The sequence below is a fragment of the Hibiscus syriacus genome, unplaced genomic scaffold (genome assembly GCF_006381635.1).
Source record: "Hibiscus syriacus cultivar Baekdansim isolate YM2019G1 unplaced genomic scaffold, ASM638163v2 tig00110610_pilon, whole genome shotgun sequence".
In the NCBI taxonomy this organism is placed as follows: domain Eukaryota; kingdom Viridiplantae; phylum Streptophyta; class Magnoliopsida; order Malvales; family Malvaceae; genus Hibiscus; species Hibiscus syriacus.
This window is the reverse complement of record NW_024062800.1, coordinates 1,854,912-1,876,318: the sequence shown is the minus strand read 5'-3', so window position 1 is coordinate 1,876,318 and position 21,407 is coordinate 1,854,912. Positions and strand designations below refer to the sequence as shown.

At 33.5% G+C, this 21,407-nt stretch overlaps 1 pseudogene; it reads left to right on the top strand.

Moving 5' to 3' along the window:
- The first annotated feature begins 316 nt into the window (after positions 1-316).
- LOC120135613 lies at positions 317-10,427 on the top strand (annotated as a pseudogene).
- Positions 10,428-21,407: the final 10,980 nt, after the last annotated feature.

Below are 21,407 nucleotides of genomic sequence, written 5' to 3'. Positions count from 1 at the left end.
GTGTGATGCCTCCTTGCTACCATGTAGTCTCACTTTACTACTTTGGGAACTCAGATTTTAGAGATTGCTTCTCGACAGTTAACATTGGAGGTGATGTAAGTGAACTCCCAGCGTGATTTACTTGCTATATTTAACATAATTACGAATATCATAGAAGCTCTCTATCATAACCTTGTTTCTTTTCTCGCTTCGTCTTTTAATCTTGATCCTCATTCTCTGTCGAATGCCTGATTGCTTTTTCATTTTGAGTGCTTATATTTTGGATGTTTTTGGATATTGTCTCATCATACTTTGATTTGGTTATTTTTATTTTGGATGATTTGGGTGTTTTAGTATTTATGGTATTAAGATGCTTTTATTTGATTTTTATGTTGGATATTTGACATATTATGGATTTTATGATATTTGAGGCATGTTTATTTTGTTAATTATGACAACGTTTATTATTTAAGGATAGTTGATATTGTTCACTAACCTTATTTGGTAATTTTGATCTTCACAATATATATATATATATATATATATATATATATATAATTTTTTAATCTTTTTGATTTAACAAAAAAAGAGAGAAATGTTAGAGTAACGAGATGTATTTTTCAAGAAAATCTTAAAATATTTCAAAGGTATTGTTATATCAAAAAGAGACGATTGTTAAATATATTTGATATTTTGAAATACCAAAAGTAATTAATAATTTGAAAAAAAAATTAAAAGATTATATTTGATTCGGTCATTCGAATTTAGAAATTCTTTTTAAGGTAAAAAACTTACTATTGAAAAATTGAGTCACATACTCAAAATAATTTTCAAACATTTTTACAAAGGGTTTCTGATTTTAATCGAGTACCAATGCTGCAATAATAGTACTAATATTGTTCACGTGGTATCGATACAAATAGCTTAAAAATATAAAGTAATACTAATATTGCTCATAGCAGTACTGATACTCCTTGCTGTATGCAAATTTCAGTAAGATATTTTGGTACCGACACTTCTTTAATATCGATACTAGTATCAGTACTCTTAGTGATAGTGCCGATATCGTCCTTATGATTTTAATAAATGAAAAATTATAGTACACAATTTTAGTATCGATACTCCTTCCAGTATCAATACCAATATTGATACTCCCTTGATCAATACCGATACTCCCTTGATCAGTACTGATACTCTCTTTCCCCAACGACTAGATTTTTTTTATTTAATGTATGTAATGCCGATACTCCAAGCACGAGCATCAATACTCAAAGTGTTTATGAAACATTTATTGTGGGAAAATTCTTCCCAATGAGTCTATTAACTCCCACAACAACCCAAACGACTAGAATTGAATGAAAGTATAAAAACAAGATTCCATGTCATATATGAAGACAAGAGATGAAAGAGAAAGTCAAAGTAATTACATATAGTAAAAAATTCAAGTCAATATTCTCAAATATTATTTTGCTTTCAATAACACTTTTTTACTTCTTTGTTTCATTCTTTCAAGTGTTCTATTTGTTCCGAATTGTGCAAACACATTTCTTGTAAGAGATTTTTCAAAGTTTGTTATTTGTAATTTCTTCTTAAGAAGAGGGTTGTACACTTGAGACTTTGGGGTCTAAGTCTAAATGTATTGTAAGAATACACTTTATCCTAAAAGGTTTGAACAAATTAGTGAATTTTTTGAAATCCTTAGTGTGGAAACTAAGGTAGTGAATGTATTGTAGACTTCATTGAGGAAGTTGAACTACTCCAAAATTGCTTGTATCCAATTTTTCATTTTCTTGCAAAAAAGCTTCCATCTGTCTTTTTATTACTAATTCACCCTCTCGTAACCATTTCATTGGTTCGATTGACTCAACATGATTCTCTTAAATGATCTTTATAATATTCAAATTATTAGATTAAAAAATTAATAAGTCATATATTTAAACAGTTAGCTTTTAAGCAAAATATACGTAATATTATGGCAATGATACTCTTTTTTTAGTTTTTTTTATTAAAATACATTTATTGACTAAAATGAAACTATTTTGGCAAAGGTGCACCAACGTGTAATCACTCTCCGAAAGAAGTGTTATGGATGACATCCCACATTGATGTCGCTTTGAGTCAAAATCAAAGAAATAAAGAATAATGGGCTAAAAATGTTAAAATATTTATTAAAAAGAAGAAAAAAAAAGAAAAACAATGCAAGCACAAGCTAGTTGAACAATGAAGACAACAAACATGCATGGATCTTAAATCTAGTCAATCAATTATTTTACATTTAGAAGAGTCTAGTTAAATACTTTTAAAAAGTCATATATAAATCACGTAGGATTTGAGAAAATCATAATAAAAACTTATTGCTTTTAAACTATCAAAGTTAATTCTTAAATTTTATCCGACTCGTATTAATATTATAATTAAAGATAATTTTATCCTTATGAAATACTCGGGAACTTGAGTATCAAAAATTATCTTTAATTGTTGTACTAAGACAAGTTAGATCAAATTTAAAAATTATATTTGACAACTCAAAAGCAACGTTTTTGTCATAATTTTTTCAAATATTACATTATTTATATATGCGATTTTTGAAATATTTAAATATTATTTTCTAAATAAGTGAGATTAAAGATAAGACACACATACACGTCAATTGACGTCAAGCTCGTACTCTTACAAATACTGTCAAAGATGTGTACTGCACTCATTGTTTTTTTATAATAAAATTCATACATTTCTTTCTATATTGTTGTCTTCTTATTCTTCATTTCTTTATTTCGACCTTGAGTGATATAAGGGTGAGACATACTGCCTGAATGACCTACCACGTAATCGAAGGTGTGCCTATCATAATGCGCCTTTCGGAAGACATTTTTCATAATATTGTTTATGTGCAATTTTGTCGAAAGGGATTTTATCCCTTTGTACTCAAAGACACTATGTCGAGATTGGACAATTGATTCTTCATACGAGAATGTCAAATCTAAAGATCATCTTGTTCTTACGAACTCGAGAATTAAGTCATGGTTGAGGTTTGTATTTATTCTAAAATAAAGTTGAAATATGTTCAAAATAGAATTACATTATAAATAATTAGAATGTTAAAAAATAATATTTGTTTTATTACTAATAATTTTCTATTTTTATTTAGTATAGTAAGTTTTAACTTATAAAACTACGTAAATTATATCCATAATTTATAAAGATTAAATGTTTAGATAATATTAGTCTGATTTTATAAGGATTATTTCCAAGAAAGTTTAATTTTAAAATTATTAAATAAAGAGAAAATAACTTCAGTGACCAAAAATCCCATATAATATACGATTTTAACCAACTTTTTCCGGATTTACCAAAATAACCAACAAAATCGCAATGCGATCGCTAATTCGCAACGCGATCTCCATTATCGCAAATCAGTTTCCAGATTCGCAACGCGATTATTACTATCGCAATGCGATTTTCCAATTTCGCGTTGCGATTTTCCCAATTCACAATGTGAATAAGTAAATCGCAATGCGAATTTGGAAAATCGCAATGCGATACTGACTATTGCAACGCGATAATACAAAACCGCAACGCGATACTGACTTTCGCAATGCGATACTTACTTTCGCAACGCGATACTGACTTTCGCAACGAGATAATACATAATCGCAATGCGATTTTCAAAGTGCCATTAGTATCGCAAAGCGTATTTTATTTTCAAATTCCAAACACGAATATTAATATATTGGAACACTGAACCGTCCACAGTATATCCCGTAATCGCAACTCATAACCTAAAACCTAAAATCACAACTCAGTCCCATCTCCATCTCTCACTCTCTCACCCATCTCCAACGATATCCGTCCCCATCTCCGGCGAAATCCGTCTATCTCCATCTCTCAGAGCCACCCTCACAATCAGAAATGGAAAATCAACCAAATCAACCACCGAGGGTTAGTTTTTTTAATTATTTTCTTTTTGAAATTTTTGCATTATTATTAGGTTTTTCATATTGAAATTGATGATAAGTTTACTGGTAATTTCAATAATAGATTAACCATTTCACTTAGATTGCTTATTAAATCAACCGAGAATCGCAACGCGAAATGAAAATCGCAACGCGATTTTATTCTCTCGTTGCGATAGTCAAATTCGCGTTGCGATTGTCATTTTCGTGTTGCGATTTTCATTTTCAAAAACTATTCTTCTTCTGCAAATTGAAACTTGAATGAATTGCATTACTTCAACCAAAAAACAAAGACAAATAAGAAATTCACAGTGTTGCAAATTTAAGTTTGAAGAATAAACTACTACTCTTTATGTTTATTATTGTTTTTGGTATATCTTCACAGTGTAGTTTTTGGTATATTTAACTTAGTATGTTTATTGTTTTTGTAGAACTTTTATTCGTCTCAATTGACCTTAAGAAATAAAGTCAGCCTGGCCAAAACAATTGCGTCGAAGCTTTCACCTGCACAAAGAAAAATGTTTGAGGATACTTGCTTCGGGCCATGGCTGAAAGTACAACATCCCGGTGGAGATGCGATACTGACACACTTGTTTCTTCAAACCATGACTAGGGATCTACCAGATACTATACAACGTCGTGATGAAGAGATATGGTTTGATTTTCCACCGGCGTATACGTGTTTTGGGCGGGAGGAGTTTTGCTTAATCACCGGTTTACGCTTCGGACACGATGATGTAGGTTGGTACACTAGACACATTACCCGCCCATCATGGTTATCCCGGGTTTTTCCTGAGCTGGAGAGGCCGAATCTACACATGGAAGACCTGACGAGATTATTGAATAAGAAAGATGGTTTTACTCGGATGGATGACGTCGATGTTGTCCGAGTATGCCTTCTAATACTTTTGCATGCCGGCTTTTTAGGCAGAGAGGCCATACAACCTATTTCGAATGATCTAATCAAATTGGTAGAAGACCTAAATGCGTGGAACCTGTTTCCGTGGGGCTCGTATTTATGGAAAGCTACATGGAATAAGTTATCGTATGCCTTGGATGATCGAAAAAGTTTGCATGGCGATGGTTCCAAATACACTTTGATAGGCTTTATTTGGGCCTTTAAGGTAAGAATTTTTATATAATGTTTCCAAAATTATAAGTAATTATTTAACAATTACTAATGTTTGTTATTATATTGTTTGTAGATTTGGATATTTGAGGCCTTTCCCGCCATGAAGACATATGCAATAAAAACTTCAAATGATATTCCCAAGGCTATTTCCTGGAAGAGGAAACGAACCTTGCAATGGGAAGATTTACTACGGTATACGACAATAAATAATGTAAGTTAACATAAATATTACCATATGTTTATAATCAAGTTATTACTAGTACACGTTTAACTTTGTTTGAGCTTTTATATTGTTAGGAGGCCAACACTCCATTACAGAGGCTGACACCCACGGAAGCTGAGCTTGCCACTGATTGGTGGCAAGCTAGTAAGCGTTTTTTTGATGGCACAGATGATGAGCAGCCTCCACTTCGGGAGCCATCACCTCACCCAGAGCTATCACCTCACCCAGAGCCATCACCTGATCGACCCGACTATACACCTCCACAACGACAGCCATCACCTATTATGTCACATCATCGAGCCTCTTCTCCACCATCACCGCAAGATAGGTGACCGGCAAAGATGCCACGACGTTTATCTCCCTGTTCTCTACCTCCACGGGATGAGTTAGGGGAGTTACGTGATGAGGTCAATGCCTTGCGTGAGGAGGTCGGTACTTTACGTAAAGACGATGGTGCATGGCGTGTTGAGGTGTCTACTTTACGCAGTGAGGTAGCCGCTCTACGTGAGATGGTAGCATCGTTGCAGATTGAGGTTCATACTCTACGCAACGAGGTAAGTTTAAGATTTTTAATATTTAACTTGATGATAAATTTACTCGTAATTTCACTTAGATTAACCATTTCACTTAGATTGCTTAATAAATTCATTCAGTTGCTGCCAATATTGCTAAACTGTTTTTGTTAGTATTTGTTTTTGGTTTTGTTTTTGTCTTTTGGTTGAAGTAATGCAATCCATTCAAGTTTCAATTTGCAGAAGAAGAATAGTTTACTTTCGCAACACGAAAATGACTATCGCAACGCGGAAATGGCTATCGCAATGCGAAATGAAAATCGCAACGACAAAATCGTAATGCGAAATGAAAATCGTAACGCGAAATGAAAATCGCAATGCGATTTGTGTTTCGCGTTGCGATTTTGTCGTTGCGATTTTCATTTCGTATTGCGATTTTGTCGTTGCGATTTTCATTTCGCATTGCGATAGCCATTTCCGCGTTGCGATAGCCATTTCCGCATTGCGAAAGTAAGTTTCGTGTTGCGAAAGTAAACTATTCTTCTTATGGAATGTTTATATATGTTGTCCTTTTAAATGTTTATATAAGTGCTTACTTCTGGAATGTTATCTGATGCATTTTGTGAACTATGATAGAATAATGACTTGGGTGAATACAATGCAAGTTTTAAACATATTTGTCTTTGTTTAATATCATGTCTGTTTATTTACTGATTTATGTATTAATTTTTTTTAGCGGCCCGATAAGGTGGATGCCTTACGTCGGGTTTTCCTTGCATGACGGAGTTCACGCATCAGATGGCGTGCACGTGCTATTACGTCTCCGTTCACCCCAATGGTACGAAGACTCCGTAAGAAGAAGCCCGACTCACATATCATCCCTCAAGAGTCGCCTCCAATCATTCAAGAGGCCCCTATCATCCCTCAAGAGTCCCCCCCCACCGTTCAAGAGGCCACTGTCATCATTGAAGAGGTCCCTCCCACCATTCCAGAGCCCGATTCACATGGAGTAATATATCGAATTATTGAGAAACCCCCACCGTTGCCGGACATGATGGATGAGAGTTGGCTCTCGTATGAGTTACCGGCTAGTACCCTTCCGGTATCTGAAGTGGAGAGGAGACAACTACCGGAAACAATTCTGGATAATACCCTTTGGGCTAAGATCGCAGTTGATTTTTATCTACATGAGCGGAGCCAAGGGTGTTACACTGACATAAGCAAACTCAACGATGAGATGTATTTGTTGCTTAATCGGTCTTGGTGGGGTGTGTTATTAGGGGTTGAAGACAGTGGCTATTTCGATGGGGAGGTAAGTCTTATATTTGTCTTATATATGATTTTGATTAATTTTTTTAAAAATTAATGTAATTCATTAATATATGTCTTTTTTTGTAAAACAGCATATCGATGCGTGGGTGTCACGTCTTCTAATAATAAGGAAGCTTAGGAAAAAATAAAAAAAATTCGCGATATACAATAATGCCGTCGGCTTTTCACGCAGTTCACTTGAAGAATCAACGAGATGAATCATTTTCGTTGGGCAATGGACAAGCTAAACTTTATCCTGCATGGTGGGAGGTCGATAAGGTTAGTGTTTATTTTTTAAATTTTTTAAAGGTGTTCATAAATAAGTACGCAAATAAATGAATTATTACTTATGATTGCAGGTGTTTATCCCTATTTTGGAACGTCGTCATTGGCTTCTCGTCCAACTTCAGCTCCCATCCCTGAAGATAATAGTATATGACAGCATGATAAATTACATATCACTGTCTGATTTGAGAGATATTATCAAGGGATTGAGCTCTCATTTGGCTAAATTCTTGGATGGGATTAATTATTGGACTCATTCTGGACACAAGAAGTTCAATGTCACAGTTGTCAGAGACGAGACTGCGCCACAACAATCGCCGGGAGCCAGAGGGGATTGTGGTCCTCTCGTATGCATGTACTTGGCACGTTTGACGACGGGAAGCACAGAGTTTCTACCTCCCACCGATAGAGATAGAGCTGCAGTAGGCTTGTGGTTTCGGCATTATATGGCTAGAGCGATATATTCGAGACGCTGCCTACCTGCATCCATGTTATGAAAGTATCCATTGTTAATTGGTAAGTCAAATACAAGTTTTGTTAACATATATACTCCTTTTGGTTTGAAAATGTTTGGTTAAGTACCTAGAATTCAATAATTTGTTGTTTGTAGGTTTTAGATGTGTAGGAAGTCTTGTTTGAGCAAATGTTTGGTTTCTGCAGGTTAATCCTTAAGTGAGCTGCGTGAAATGGATGTACGGGTGCAAAAGTTGATTCATTGATTCAATAATTGATGAGGAAATAAGAATTATTATTATTTTTTTATTGTTTAATTGATTTGTAAAAAATGATTTGTAAATGTTGATTTGTTTAATTGATGTGTACATAATTCTTATTTGTGCTTGTTTAATTGATTGAAATGTAATAGTTTATTTGTTGATTTTCAATCTGCATTATGTTGAAGGCAAAACAGACTATCGCAACACGAAACTGACTATCGCAACGAGAGAATCGCAATGCGAAATGAAAATCGCAATGCGAAATGAAAATCGCAACGAGAAAATCGCAATGCGATTTTCATTTCGCATTGCGATTTTCTCGTTGCGATAGCCATTTTCACGTTGCGATTTCCCCATTGCGATAGTCAAATGAATGTCTAATAAGTGATAACAACTGAACATATCATAGCAATGTTCAAACTCAAGTTACTAATACATGCCTAACTGAAAATGTTAAAAGTGCACACATAAAATACACATAATACAACGTTTGCATTTAAAAATCACCTAAGTTAACAGTCCCAAAAGGTGAAGGTGGTTGTGATTGGGATTTTGAAGATGATTGCGATTTTGATTGCCTTTTGCTTGACACCATATGAGCTTTGGATTTTGATGAGAATCCATATTTTGGTAGAGGAAAAGATGATTGTGATGGCACTGGTGAACCACATGTCAACCTTGTATGACCACTTTCCTTGCACCGACTACATGTCGATCTCTTCTTCTCTTCACCCTTAGACGGTATACGATCGTGACTTTTTGGTCGACCAGGTAGCCTTCTGTCCATGGCTGGTGGCAAAACTGTTTGTAAGTCATCTGGTATGTCCCACTCAGAAGGATGTTGCGAAACTAAAACCTGTTGCGAACTTTGAAAATCGCATTGCGATTCTGTATTATCTCGTTGCGATAGTCATAATCTCGTTGCGAAAGTCAGAATCGCGTTGCGAAAGTCAGTATCGCGTTGCGATTTTGTATTATCGCGTTGCGATAGTCAGTATCGCATTGCGATTTACTTATTCGCATTGCGAATTGGGAAAATCGCAACGCGAAATTAGAAAATTGCATTGCGATAGTCATAATCGCGTTGCGAATCTGGAAACTGGTTTGCGATAATGGAGATCGCGTTGCGAATTAGCGATCACATTGCGATTTTGTTGGTCATTTTGGCAAATCCGGAAAAAGTTGGTTAAAATCGTATATTATATGGGATTTTTGGTCACTGAGGTTATTTTCTCTTAAATAAATATCTAATCTTTTCGAATATATTTAAATAATAACATTTTAAAAAAATAAATTAAAACTTAATATTTTAAATCTACTCAAATAAGACCATAACGGTTTTTAATATGATAAAAGCAAGAAAACTTCTTATTTCGATTATTTTGGGTGATTAAATTTGGTGGATGTAATGGATTTCTGGCCCGAGATTCTTCGAAGCAGCTGGGGAAAAGAATTTGTGGCCGGAGGTTTCGGTGGCATGGCCTGCATCGTCTCCGGTTATCCGCTCGACACCCTCAGAATCCGGCTACAAAACATGGATTCGGGCTCCGCCCCTAGCATCCTAGGTCGGGTGGTTTCCTGGGAAGGACCCGGTGCACTCTATAGAGGCATGGCTGCGCCATTGGCGTCAGTAACCTTTCAGAACGTAATGGTTTTCCAGATATACGCCATTCTTTCACGAGCATTCGACTCGTGTTCTTCTTCCAGCGATCCACCCTCCTACAAAGGTGTTGCACTAGGAGGCTTGGAACCGGAGCCTTACAAAGCATCATGCTTTCTCCTGTAGAACTAGTAAAAATCCGCCTGCAATTGCAGAACACAAGTTCTCATACAGGGCCGATGAGTGTCGCTAAAACCATACTAAAAACAGAAGGGTTGAGGGGATTATACCGCGGTTTCACCATCTCTGCGCTTCGAGATGCGCCTGCTCATGGGTTCTACTTTTGGACGTACGAGTATGTGCGAGAGCAGCTTCATCCGGGGTGCAGAAAGAGCGGGGAAGAAACCCTGAGAACGATGGTGATGGCAGGAGGCTTAGCGGGGGTTGCTAGCTGGGTTTGCTGTTATCCCTTGGATGTTGTAAAGACTAGACTGCAGGCTCAGTCGCCGGCCACCGCACACAAGTACAAAGGCATCATTGACTGTCTTCAGAAAAGTGTGAAGCAGGAAGGATATAGTGTTCTATGGAGAGGACTAGGGACTGCTGTTGCTCGAGCTTTTGTAGTCAATGGGGCTATATTTTCTGCTTATGAGATTGCATTGAGGTGCTTTTTCAACAATGGAAACATTCAAGACAGGTCACACACTGTAGCATAAACCAAGGGTAAATATTTGATCGAGTCCATCCTAGTAAAAATATTAAGTTAATTTAATTGGCGAATCATATTTTATGATTTATTGTTATTTTTTTAAAAACAATTGTTAAGTCAAGTTGAGGATTATGAGTTTCTATACAAATTTAACTGTAATTATTTATGATATTATGATATGAATTGATTTCAGTTTATTGATTTTCTCTAACCATATAAGATATAAGTATGTATTTGTTCATATTATTTTTCATATTGTAATGTTTTTTTAATAGATTAAATACGATCTAAAATTATAAAAAAATATTTATAATATTATTTTCAAAGAGTGTATTTTGAGGATAAAGTATTGATGAGATTATAAAGTGATTAAGAACTTGATAAAAAGAAAGAAATTGTAAAAAGTTAAAGTCGAAAGATCAAATTAAATAAAATGTAAAGTTAAGGACTAAATTGAAAAAATAGTAACTTTGTAGGTAAAAACATGAATTAAAGTTATATAGGTATTCTATAGTGGTATAAGAGCATGTGGTTCAAATTTGGTCAAAATAGACTTAAAATGAAGGATTATTTGAAGAAAAGAGGAAATCATATAAAGTTAAGGGATTAAATCAAAAAATACAAAATGTTGTTATAAAAAAAGTAGAGTTGAAGATACGTATTTATTCTACAATGATTTAGGAGGACATGATTAAAATTTGATGAAAAAATGACTTAAAGTTAACAAGAAATTGAAGGAATGAGGAAATCATGCAAAGTTGAGGACTAAATTCAAAAAGATAAAAAAAATGTGTAATTAGAAATAAGAATTAAAGTTATATAGGTATTCTATAGTGGTATAGGAGCATGTGGTTCAAATTTGATAAAAATGGACTTGAAATGGAAGAATTAAGGAATGAGTAAATCATACAAAGTTGAGATATTAAATTTTTAAAAAAATAGAATATTTGTTATTAAAAAGAAGAATTGAAGATACATGTGTATTCTACAATTATTTAAGAGCATGTGGTTCAAATTTGATTAAAATGTGAAGTTTAAACAAAGGATAAATTAAAGGAATAAGAAAATCAAGGACCAACTTGAAAAAAATCAAAATACTCAGTTAAATTTTTTATATTTCGATTAACTCAAAATTTTCAAATTCCGACTTGATTCTGCCTTGTTAGTAGTATCATATATGCTCTTGTAGGATGTATAATAATTAATAAAAAATAATTCAAAAATTTATTGGTTGAACAAACATATTTGATCGGCTAAACTCACGATATAATACACTCAAAATAAATAAATCACGATCTAATGCACTCCCTATATTATTTGCTGAAATAGGGCGAAATCAACAGTGGTCGTAGGTCACCATGCCTTCCGGGCGACCTACTACGTCGCCAGCTTCCCGGGCGAGATAATGGACGTTTGCATGGCACATGCACGTCCCCAACAGGTCGCCATGCATTCCTCAACACCCCTACAAGGTCGCCAAGTACTCCCAGTGACCTACAAGGTCGCCATTCACTCCCTTGTAGGTCGCCAAGCAATCCCGGCGACCAAGCCTCGACTTAACCTGCTCCCTCGTGCATGGGTTGCATCCATAGCTGGGAGATTCCTGCATCCATAGCTGGGAGATTGTAGCCAAGCTTTAACTCTCTGTTCCCTCATGCATGCGTTGCATCCATAGCTGGGAGATTCCTGCATCCATAAACGTTAATTTAGCTGCTAAATGCAGCAAATATTGCTGTTGAATTGCAGCCTTTCAACGCTCAATAGTTACACGATTCAATGCTCAATATTATTTGCTTCAACAATCAAATTTAATGACGCTCTCCAACGCTCATTTTCTTTATATAGAGGATATGGAGGTTTAGGGTTTAGGGTAAAAGTAGAAGCAACACATATAGAAACTTTATCGAGAGAAAGAAAAGGAAGAAGAAGAAAAGAAGATAAAGGCTCAAACATTTTTTTGAGGTAATTTTTTATTGTTTAATTTAGTTTATTATATGAAATTATTAGTTTGTTAGCTTAGGGTTTAGGGTAAAACTAAAATTTAGTTAATTAGTTTGTTAGTTTAAGTTATATTATATTAGTTTGTTAGTTTAAGTTATATATTATATTATATAAAAAATTCGTTAATTAGTTTCTTAGTTTAAGTTATTAAATATAAAAAAATTAATTAATTTGTTAGTATCTTTAAACGTATATTAGGTTGTTTGTTGAAGTTATATTATAAAAAAATTAATTAGTGCTTAATTAGTTGTTAGAAAGGAAAGGAAGAAGACACAAATACGCAGGTAATTTATTATTTTTTGTTGTCCATTTTTAGTTGTTGTGTATGTGTAAATTAGTTAGTTAGTAAGTTTATATTAGATAATTTGTGCGAGATAATTTCTGTTTAAAAAAATATTGTGTTTAAAAATATTTAGTGTTGTTTTAAAAATATTTTGTTTAATTTATATTATATGTGTAATTAGTAAAGAGTAAAAATTAATTGAATGAAATAATCCGGTCAACGCATTATCTCACGAAATAATTCTTTCGAGAACATTATCTCGACAGTTCTGCCTAACAAATTTGTTTGATATTTTTAAGAAATAAAAAATATTATCAAACTAATCATTATTATTAGTAATAATTACTAAATGATTAGTATCAAATATAAATCATTAAATATTTATAATAAATAATTATTAGTAATCATGACTAAATCATATTATTATTAAATCATTAAATATCAAATCATTAGATTAATAATAATTATTAAATCATTATTAGTAATATTAGTAATCAATCAATCAAATTAAATAACAAATTTTATTTGATCATTAATATAATAGTATATTATATTATTATATTTTATGATTTAATGATTTATGAAATTATCTTATCTAACTTTTTAATCTAAATTAATTTATTTTTTTATTTGTAGAGAAAATGAGCAACATCTTTTTCACGATTGTCCATTATAATGGACATATTATGGAAAATGAGGTCAGAGTAGTTTTTCAGTCTGAAAAAACAATAAATATGATGTTCAAAAAAGACATCACATTTATAGAAATGAAGCATAAGATAGAAAGAAAAATTCGAGCTGCAGTTGATGGTTTGAGGTATAGGTTTATGATATGCCCCAACCCAGTCAGATATGCTGCAGTTCCACTTGAAGAAGATGATGATATTAGAACCATGGTTAGATTACATGAGTCAACCAATATATCAGTTATTGAGTTATTTGTTGATGTACGTAACATATGTGATGTTCCTGGGTCATCAAGAGGTGTGGCTCAAAATCCATCTGAAATGGCTTTATATAGTCAGTTTGAGGAGCCGACATACAAGTTCCCGAACAGTTTTATGGCACTATTGGAAAGTGTAAATGAAGTCGGGGGGACATCTGCAGCAGCAGAGTATGAGGCGAGAAACATACCGGAATTGGTTGTTGATATTGATGCTGAAAATCGATGGGGAGAAATTCATGATGATTCAAGCGAATATGAAGAAACCGAAGAACCCGTTTTGGGCGGCGACAAAAATATTTTTGGCGGAGGTGCAATTGATGAAGTTCCGGCACCGTATGAAGCTACTCCTCACATGTACAAGATAGACTATGATGCGATGAGGGCACCTGAATTCCCAGACATGCCACATTTACCTCCATACCAAATGATTGAATCATTCGATAATTCTGGTGAATTTTCAGTTGGGGTGCAATTCAGAGGAAAAAATGAAGCTACCCTGGCGATTAAAGAGTACTGCATAAAATGCCATGTTGATATCCATGTTGCAGAGTCCAACCAGAAAACCCTATACCCGAAGTGTGTAAAATATGGCCTAGAGTGCAAGTGGAAGATCAGAGTGTCAAAAAATCAAAGGCACGATGTTTGGGTCATCACGAGGTACAATGGTCCGCACACATGTTTACGAAACTTCATCGAACAAGACCACCGACTATTGGACTCCGATGTAATATGTGAATACGTGAAGGCGATTGTTGAAAAGGATCCAAGGATATCTTGTTCAGTGTTAGCTGCATCTATTCGAAGCCAATTTGGATATCAAGTAAAATATGGCAAAGTGTGGAATGCGAAGATGAAGGTAATGAAGCTGACTTATGGAGATTGGGATACATCGTACAATGAGCTACCACATTTGCTACAAGCAATGAAGCGATTTGTCCCAGGAACCATAGTGAAGTCTCAAACCATGCCCGCATATGACGAAGAATGTCAACTTCTGCCAGGGAAGAAAATATTTCATAGACTATTTTGGGCATTCAAGGCATGTATTGAAGGATTTCCATTTTGCAAACGTATGATCCAAGTAGATGGTACCTGGTTGTATGGTCAATATAGGCATGTACTTTTGATGGCAGTTGCTCAAGATGGTGAGCGAAATATCTTCCCAATTGCATTCGCCATTGTTGAGGGAGAGACAACAGAGGCTTGGGATTTCTTTCTGACCAATCTACGTCAATATGTCGTTCGTGAAGATGGAGTTTGCTTGATATCCGATAGAGGAACGGGTATTTTGACGGCAATTGAACGACCAGGAAGTCGTTGGATACCTCCGTATGCATATCCGACATTTTGTATCCGTCATATTGGCAAGAATAGTATCGACCAATTTCATAACGCACATATTCGTAGCAAGATAGTCAGCATGGGTAAGTTTTATTTTCAATATTTGTGCATTTTTTTACATGGTTTTTTTAATTGCGGTTTAACACAGTATATTATGAAACAGGATACGAACTACGTCGACCAAATTTTGACAAGAGATTGGAGAATTTAAAGGTATTTTACGATGATCAGTGTGTTTGGAATTGGTTTCAAAAATACCGCGGGAAAAATGGTCACAAGCATACGTTGAAGGTCGGAGATACGGACATATGACCATAAACCTTGCTGAGGCCATTAATTCGGTACTAAAAGGTACACGCCATCTCCCAATTGCGAGTGTGATGAAAGAGACGTACTTTAGATTGGCTAAAGTTTGGTCGGACAAAGGCAAAGAAATAGAGAGTCTTATAAATAGAGGTAAAACTTGGGCTCCTACAGTGGTGGAAGCAATGGAAGCAAATGAGCGATTGGCAACATCAATGGTTGTTCATAATTTCGACCGAGTTGGTTATACTTTTGTCGTGTCGTGCATACGCCGTAACATCGGAGGAGAAGACCAAACATTTAGAGTTGATTTACGATAGAAATGGTATGATTTTGGTCGTTTTCAGGCATGGAAATATCCATGTGCTCATGCAGTCGCTGCATGTATGTATGTTGGTGTAAGCGCATACACTTATGTTGATGAGTGCTTTCACCTACGTAGGATATTAAATGTCTACAGCTATGCGTTCAGACAGATACTGAATGAATCATATTGGCCCAGAAAAGATCATGACGAATGGCTGCCAAATCCAATGCTTCGCAGAAGTCCAAAGGGTCGACCTGAGTCCACTCGTATTCATACCAGTATGGATTTTCATGCTAGAGAGAGAGGTCAAGCAAAGAGATGCGGATTATGTAGGGGTGAAGGCCATTCAAAAAACAATTGTCCTAATTTACCAAGATATAGGCCTCATCATTAGTAATGATATATGTATTTCTATGAATTTCTATGTATTTATAAGATTTAGTAATGATTAGTAATGATGAAATTATTATTAATATTTAATGATTTGATAGTAATGATTAGTAATAATGAAATTATTATTAATATTTAATTATTTGATATTAATGATTAGTAATAATGAAATTATTATTAATTTTTAATGATTTGATATTAATAATTAGTAATAATGAAATTATTATTAATTTTTAATGATTTGATAGTAATGATTAGTAATGATTAGTAATAATGAAATTATTATTAATATTTAATGATTTGATAGTAATGATTTAGTAATGACTAGTAATAATGAAATTATTATTAATATTTAATGATTTGATAGTAATGATTAGTAATAATGAAATTATTATTAATTTTTAATGATTTGATAGTAATGATTAGTAATAATGAAATTATTATTAATTTTTAATGATTTGATAGTAATGATTAGTAATAATGAAATTATTATTAATTTTTAATGATTTGATAGTAATGATTAGTAATGATTAGTAATAATGAAATTATTATTAATATTTAATGATTTGATATTAATGATTTAGTAATGATTAGTAATAATGAAATTATTATTAATTTTTAATGATTTGATAGTAATGATTAGTAATGATTAGTAATAATAATTTATTATTAATATTTAATGATTTGATATTAATGATTTAGTAATGATTTGATAGTAATGATTTACGACTTGAACAATGAACAATATTTGGTTCAATTAACCATATTTTCGTTACCTAACTAGTAATGAAATTATAATAATGATTTGATACTAAAAATCATTATAAATATGTCGAATTTTTTAAGGTTTGAAAAAACTAGTCTAATGTCAATATTAAATTTGTAACAAATAAAAAACTAGTTTATAATTGTTGCCGATGTCGGGGTGTTGTTGAATGATAATGTTGGGACGGACGTCTGATGCGTTGTGGCCGTTGTGGTTGCTCAGGAGTATGGTACCCATCCTCCTCATTCGTTGGGGGCATTTGAACTGACATGTGTTCAAAGTCATACGTCGACGAAAACATGGGAGAGTAGATGGATGCATCAGGCTGCACAAACTCTGGTATGTATGCATCGTCGAACGGTTGTGGTGCGCTATTATCCACATCGGTCATTTCCGCTTCAGGTTGTTGAGATGAACTCCCACTTCCACGTGGTAGAGAGTATTCAGCTTTACCAAATCTTTTCTTAAACCTCAAAAATTGTCGCCTCTCTACAATTGTTGTCAAGAATGGCTTTCCATTATCCAAAAAATAAGCAAAGTAAGCCGAAGTCTCAAAATTAAAGTCGTCGTCTTGAATGTCGTCAAGAGTTGGCATGAATGAAGCCCTATTGTTCCAAGCATTAATGTAGGTTGCATGCTTCTCAACCCAATTAACATTTTCTTTACGACGACCATCAAATCTGTGCAGCTGGTCATGCGTCTCAACCCAATTCACCTGACGACGACCATCTAAGATTTGGAGGAGGTCATGATCCCATGGACTCCGCGGAATAGGTTGGTGGAAGTGGAATTGCCTCAACACTCTATCCCCAAATTGGATCTCAACAAACGCAAAATTGATCAATGGTGTAACAACACACCAATATTGAAACCCATCTAAAATATCGTGTGGTATCAACGCAAGTATTTCTTCATTCATGTATGATCTCCAATTAAACTGTAAAATTAAAAAAACAATAAAATTTATTTAAATCAAATAATATAGTTAATTTAAATAATAATTAAAAATAACAGATTATACATACCTTCTTTTTTTCCTTAATGTCGATCTTCAGCCTGAACTCTTTAATGTTGTTGTGCACCAACCCCGTGCCTTCAATTTTATGCCTCCATATGTATATCAATCAAAACAAAAATATGGTCATTTTTATTTTATATTTAATATTTTATATTAAAATAGAGAATTCATATTACCTTCTGGCAAGCGGAAAGTCAACCGCAGTCCGACTAATCGGTGTCAGAAACGGAAGTCTATGCCAAGCCCATGACTGTAGCAGCAACAGACATCCACCGATTTCTGCTGTATTATTATCATTCACGACTAATGACGCCTTGCACATCTCACGATACAAGAACGTCAATATCGCTGATCCCCAGCTATATTGCCTACTATTCTCAAAATTTCTTAAAAAAAGAAGATATTGAGTGTGAACATAACTACCGGATTTATCCGGCATTAAAATACCCCCAATCAACTGTAATATATATGCTCGTGTTGCATATATAATTTCGTGCTCCGTACTATTTGGTTGAAGCTGAAATTCATTCTTCAACCATGACAACCTCACACGCCACCCTATACACTCTGGTGGTACGGGCGTTTTCCCAAGAAACAAGCTACAAAGTTGTGCCACATTATTAAACTCATGTGACATTACCACTGGCATCCCATTTGTTTAGACCCCGAGTTACAATGCCACATCCTCCATAGTTATCGTATATTTTCCACACGGCAAATGAAACGTGTGCGCTTCTGGTCTCCAACGCTCAATCAAGGCACTGATCAAACCTGAGACCAACTTGTAATCTCGCACAAATGTTACATACCAAAATCCAGCCTCCTGCAAGTTTTCTTCTATCAATCTGTGTGGCTTGGGCACTTTATGTAGCCGAAGACGAAGGACTCGCTGCTCATCCTCCTACAATTAAATATTTCAAAAAAGTTATCACAATCATAAAATAATATTCAAATATTTATTAATTATAATTCATTAAACAAATATTTTATTTACCATTATTCCCAAATGACTTGAAATATGTTCATTGTCAAGCCTCAACAGTGGAATTTGGTCAGCCATTGGATGAATCTGTAAAAAAAATTAAACAACAATATTTAAAAAATCATTTAATATAATCTAATATAAACTAACTAACTAATTTACAACACTAAACTTTAATATAATAAACTAATAAACTAACAGACTAAACTTTTTTAAATATAAGTTAAACGTAAACGCTAAACCCTTAAACAACTAATAAAATATTCTTTTATATAACTAAAACTAATAAACTATTTTTTCATTATAATATACTACTGATAAACTTACTAACTAATTTTTTATATAATATAAATTCAACAAACAAATATAACTTAACTATTTAACTACAACAAACTAATTAAATAATTTTTTTATATAACTAACGATTAACAAAACAAACTAATTAATTATTTTTTAACTATATAACTATCAAACATACTAATTAAATAATTTTTTATTTATGTATAATATAACTTAAACTAACAATCATATAACCCTAAATTAACAAACTAATTAACTGATTTTTTTACCATAAACCCTAAACTAACAAATTAAACATTTATAATAATAAACTAATTTAAATAAAAAAATACCTCACAAGAGCCTTATTTCCCTTTCTTCTTCTTCGTTTCCTTTCTCCCTTTCTTTCTTTCTCGGCTGCAATTTCTTCTCCCTTTCTTCTGCTGCAATCTCTTCTCCCTTTCTTTCTTTTATGTTCTCACGATAATGCACACCCCATATATAATTGTTTGCACCAATTATTTCACCAATAATGTCACCGGCTGCCTCAATTATTTCACCAATAATATGTTTACATGGCAGCAGCTGATTTCACGCTGCAATGGTTCAATAATTGAACCAATAATTCACGGCTTCACATGCATGCATTGCTGCATGAAGCAGGTGATTTCACGAGAAGGAGAGGAGCACGGGAGCAGAGGGGCACGTGAAGCTTGGTCGCCGGGATTGCTTGGCGACCTACAAGGTCGCTGGGAGTGCATGGCGACCTTGTAGGTCACTGGGAGTGGTTGGCGACCTTGTAGGGGTGTTGGGGAATGCATGGCGACCTGTTGGGGACATGCATGTGCCATGCAAATGTCCATTATCTCTCTCGGGAAGCCATGGCGACGTAGTAGGTCGCCCGGAAGGCATGGCGACCTACGGCCACTGTTGATTTCGCCCTATTTCAGCAAATAATATAGTGAGTGCATTAGATCGTAATTTATTTATTTTGAGTGCATTATATCGTGAGTTTAGCCTATTTGATCGAGTGGTCAATTTGTTCATCTTTGTTTCTTCATATTCTCTTAAGTCATGGGTTCTAGACTCACTAAGAACATTCTTCTTCCTTCTTTTATATTCCCTCCTTCTATTTCCCTTAAATCTCTTCCCTCTATGTAAAACTATAATTAAATTTATAATTTATTAAAAAAAACCATTTGTTGCTAAATATTTTCTATATTCATTTTTTATTTTATCAAAATTAAATAATATGTTTGATAAACATAATACAAATTTACTCCAATTATAGAAAATATAAAAGCAAACTTGGAAAGATGTATCTTTTAATTATTCTAACTACATACAATTTGAAGAAGACATCATGTGTCTTTTAGATATCTTTTCAAAAACGGTAGATGTTCTGGTTGTTTTATTCCAAACACTGTTCATTTCATCATAGTTGATAAAATAATTTTTTCAACTCTTTATGTAAGTCAATTTTTCTAACACAATATCCCATCAAATTTGTCTTGGTTGGTGAGTATTATTTTATTATAGTTATTTTTTATTACTTAAGTTTCATTTATTTTTTTATTTAAATATAATTTATAAAATTTTATTATACTTTTTTAAATATTATGATATTGATTAACTCTAATTTTTTAAAACTTAAAGTTTAAATCATTAAATAAAATTAATTTGAATAATTTAAATTTTAAAAATATTTTTTAAATAAATTGAATCTAGTTTTGTTTACACTAGAACTGAATATGTAAACTGGTTAGTGGACCAAAACCTGCAATGAGACAAGTGTGAGGATGTACATTGTAGGAGAAAAGATTACATACAATAACAAAACATTATAAAAAAACAGATGCAAGGAGAAAATTGACTTAGAAAAATGAAAAAGATTGTTTATAATGTGGTGACATCTTTTGAGTTTGTATTCATCTTGCATCTCATGATAGATATTCTAAGCATCACGGATGATTTTAGACAAATTTTGTAATATAAATCTCAAGAGATACTAAATGCTTTGTATCAAATTCAAAAAAACTTATACAAAAGTTCAGAGAAGTAGGGTAAAATCCTTTACTTGAAAAGATAACATCATTTTGTGATAAACATGATAAATAAATAATTTATATGAACTCTTTGTATAAAGGTAGCAGAGAGAGGTTTCTAACAAGATTCCATCTCAGTTGGATATCGCTACTGTGTTGATATATTTATCTCAGCTATTGATTCTCATATGCATGAGATGAACATTAGATTCAAAGATGACATGGTAGAGTTACTTAAGCTTAGTTCTGCTTTGGATCGAAGGATGTTTTTAAATCATTTTGTATTGATGTGATATATGTAAGCTTGCATATAAATTTTACCTATA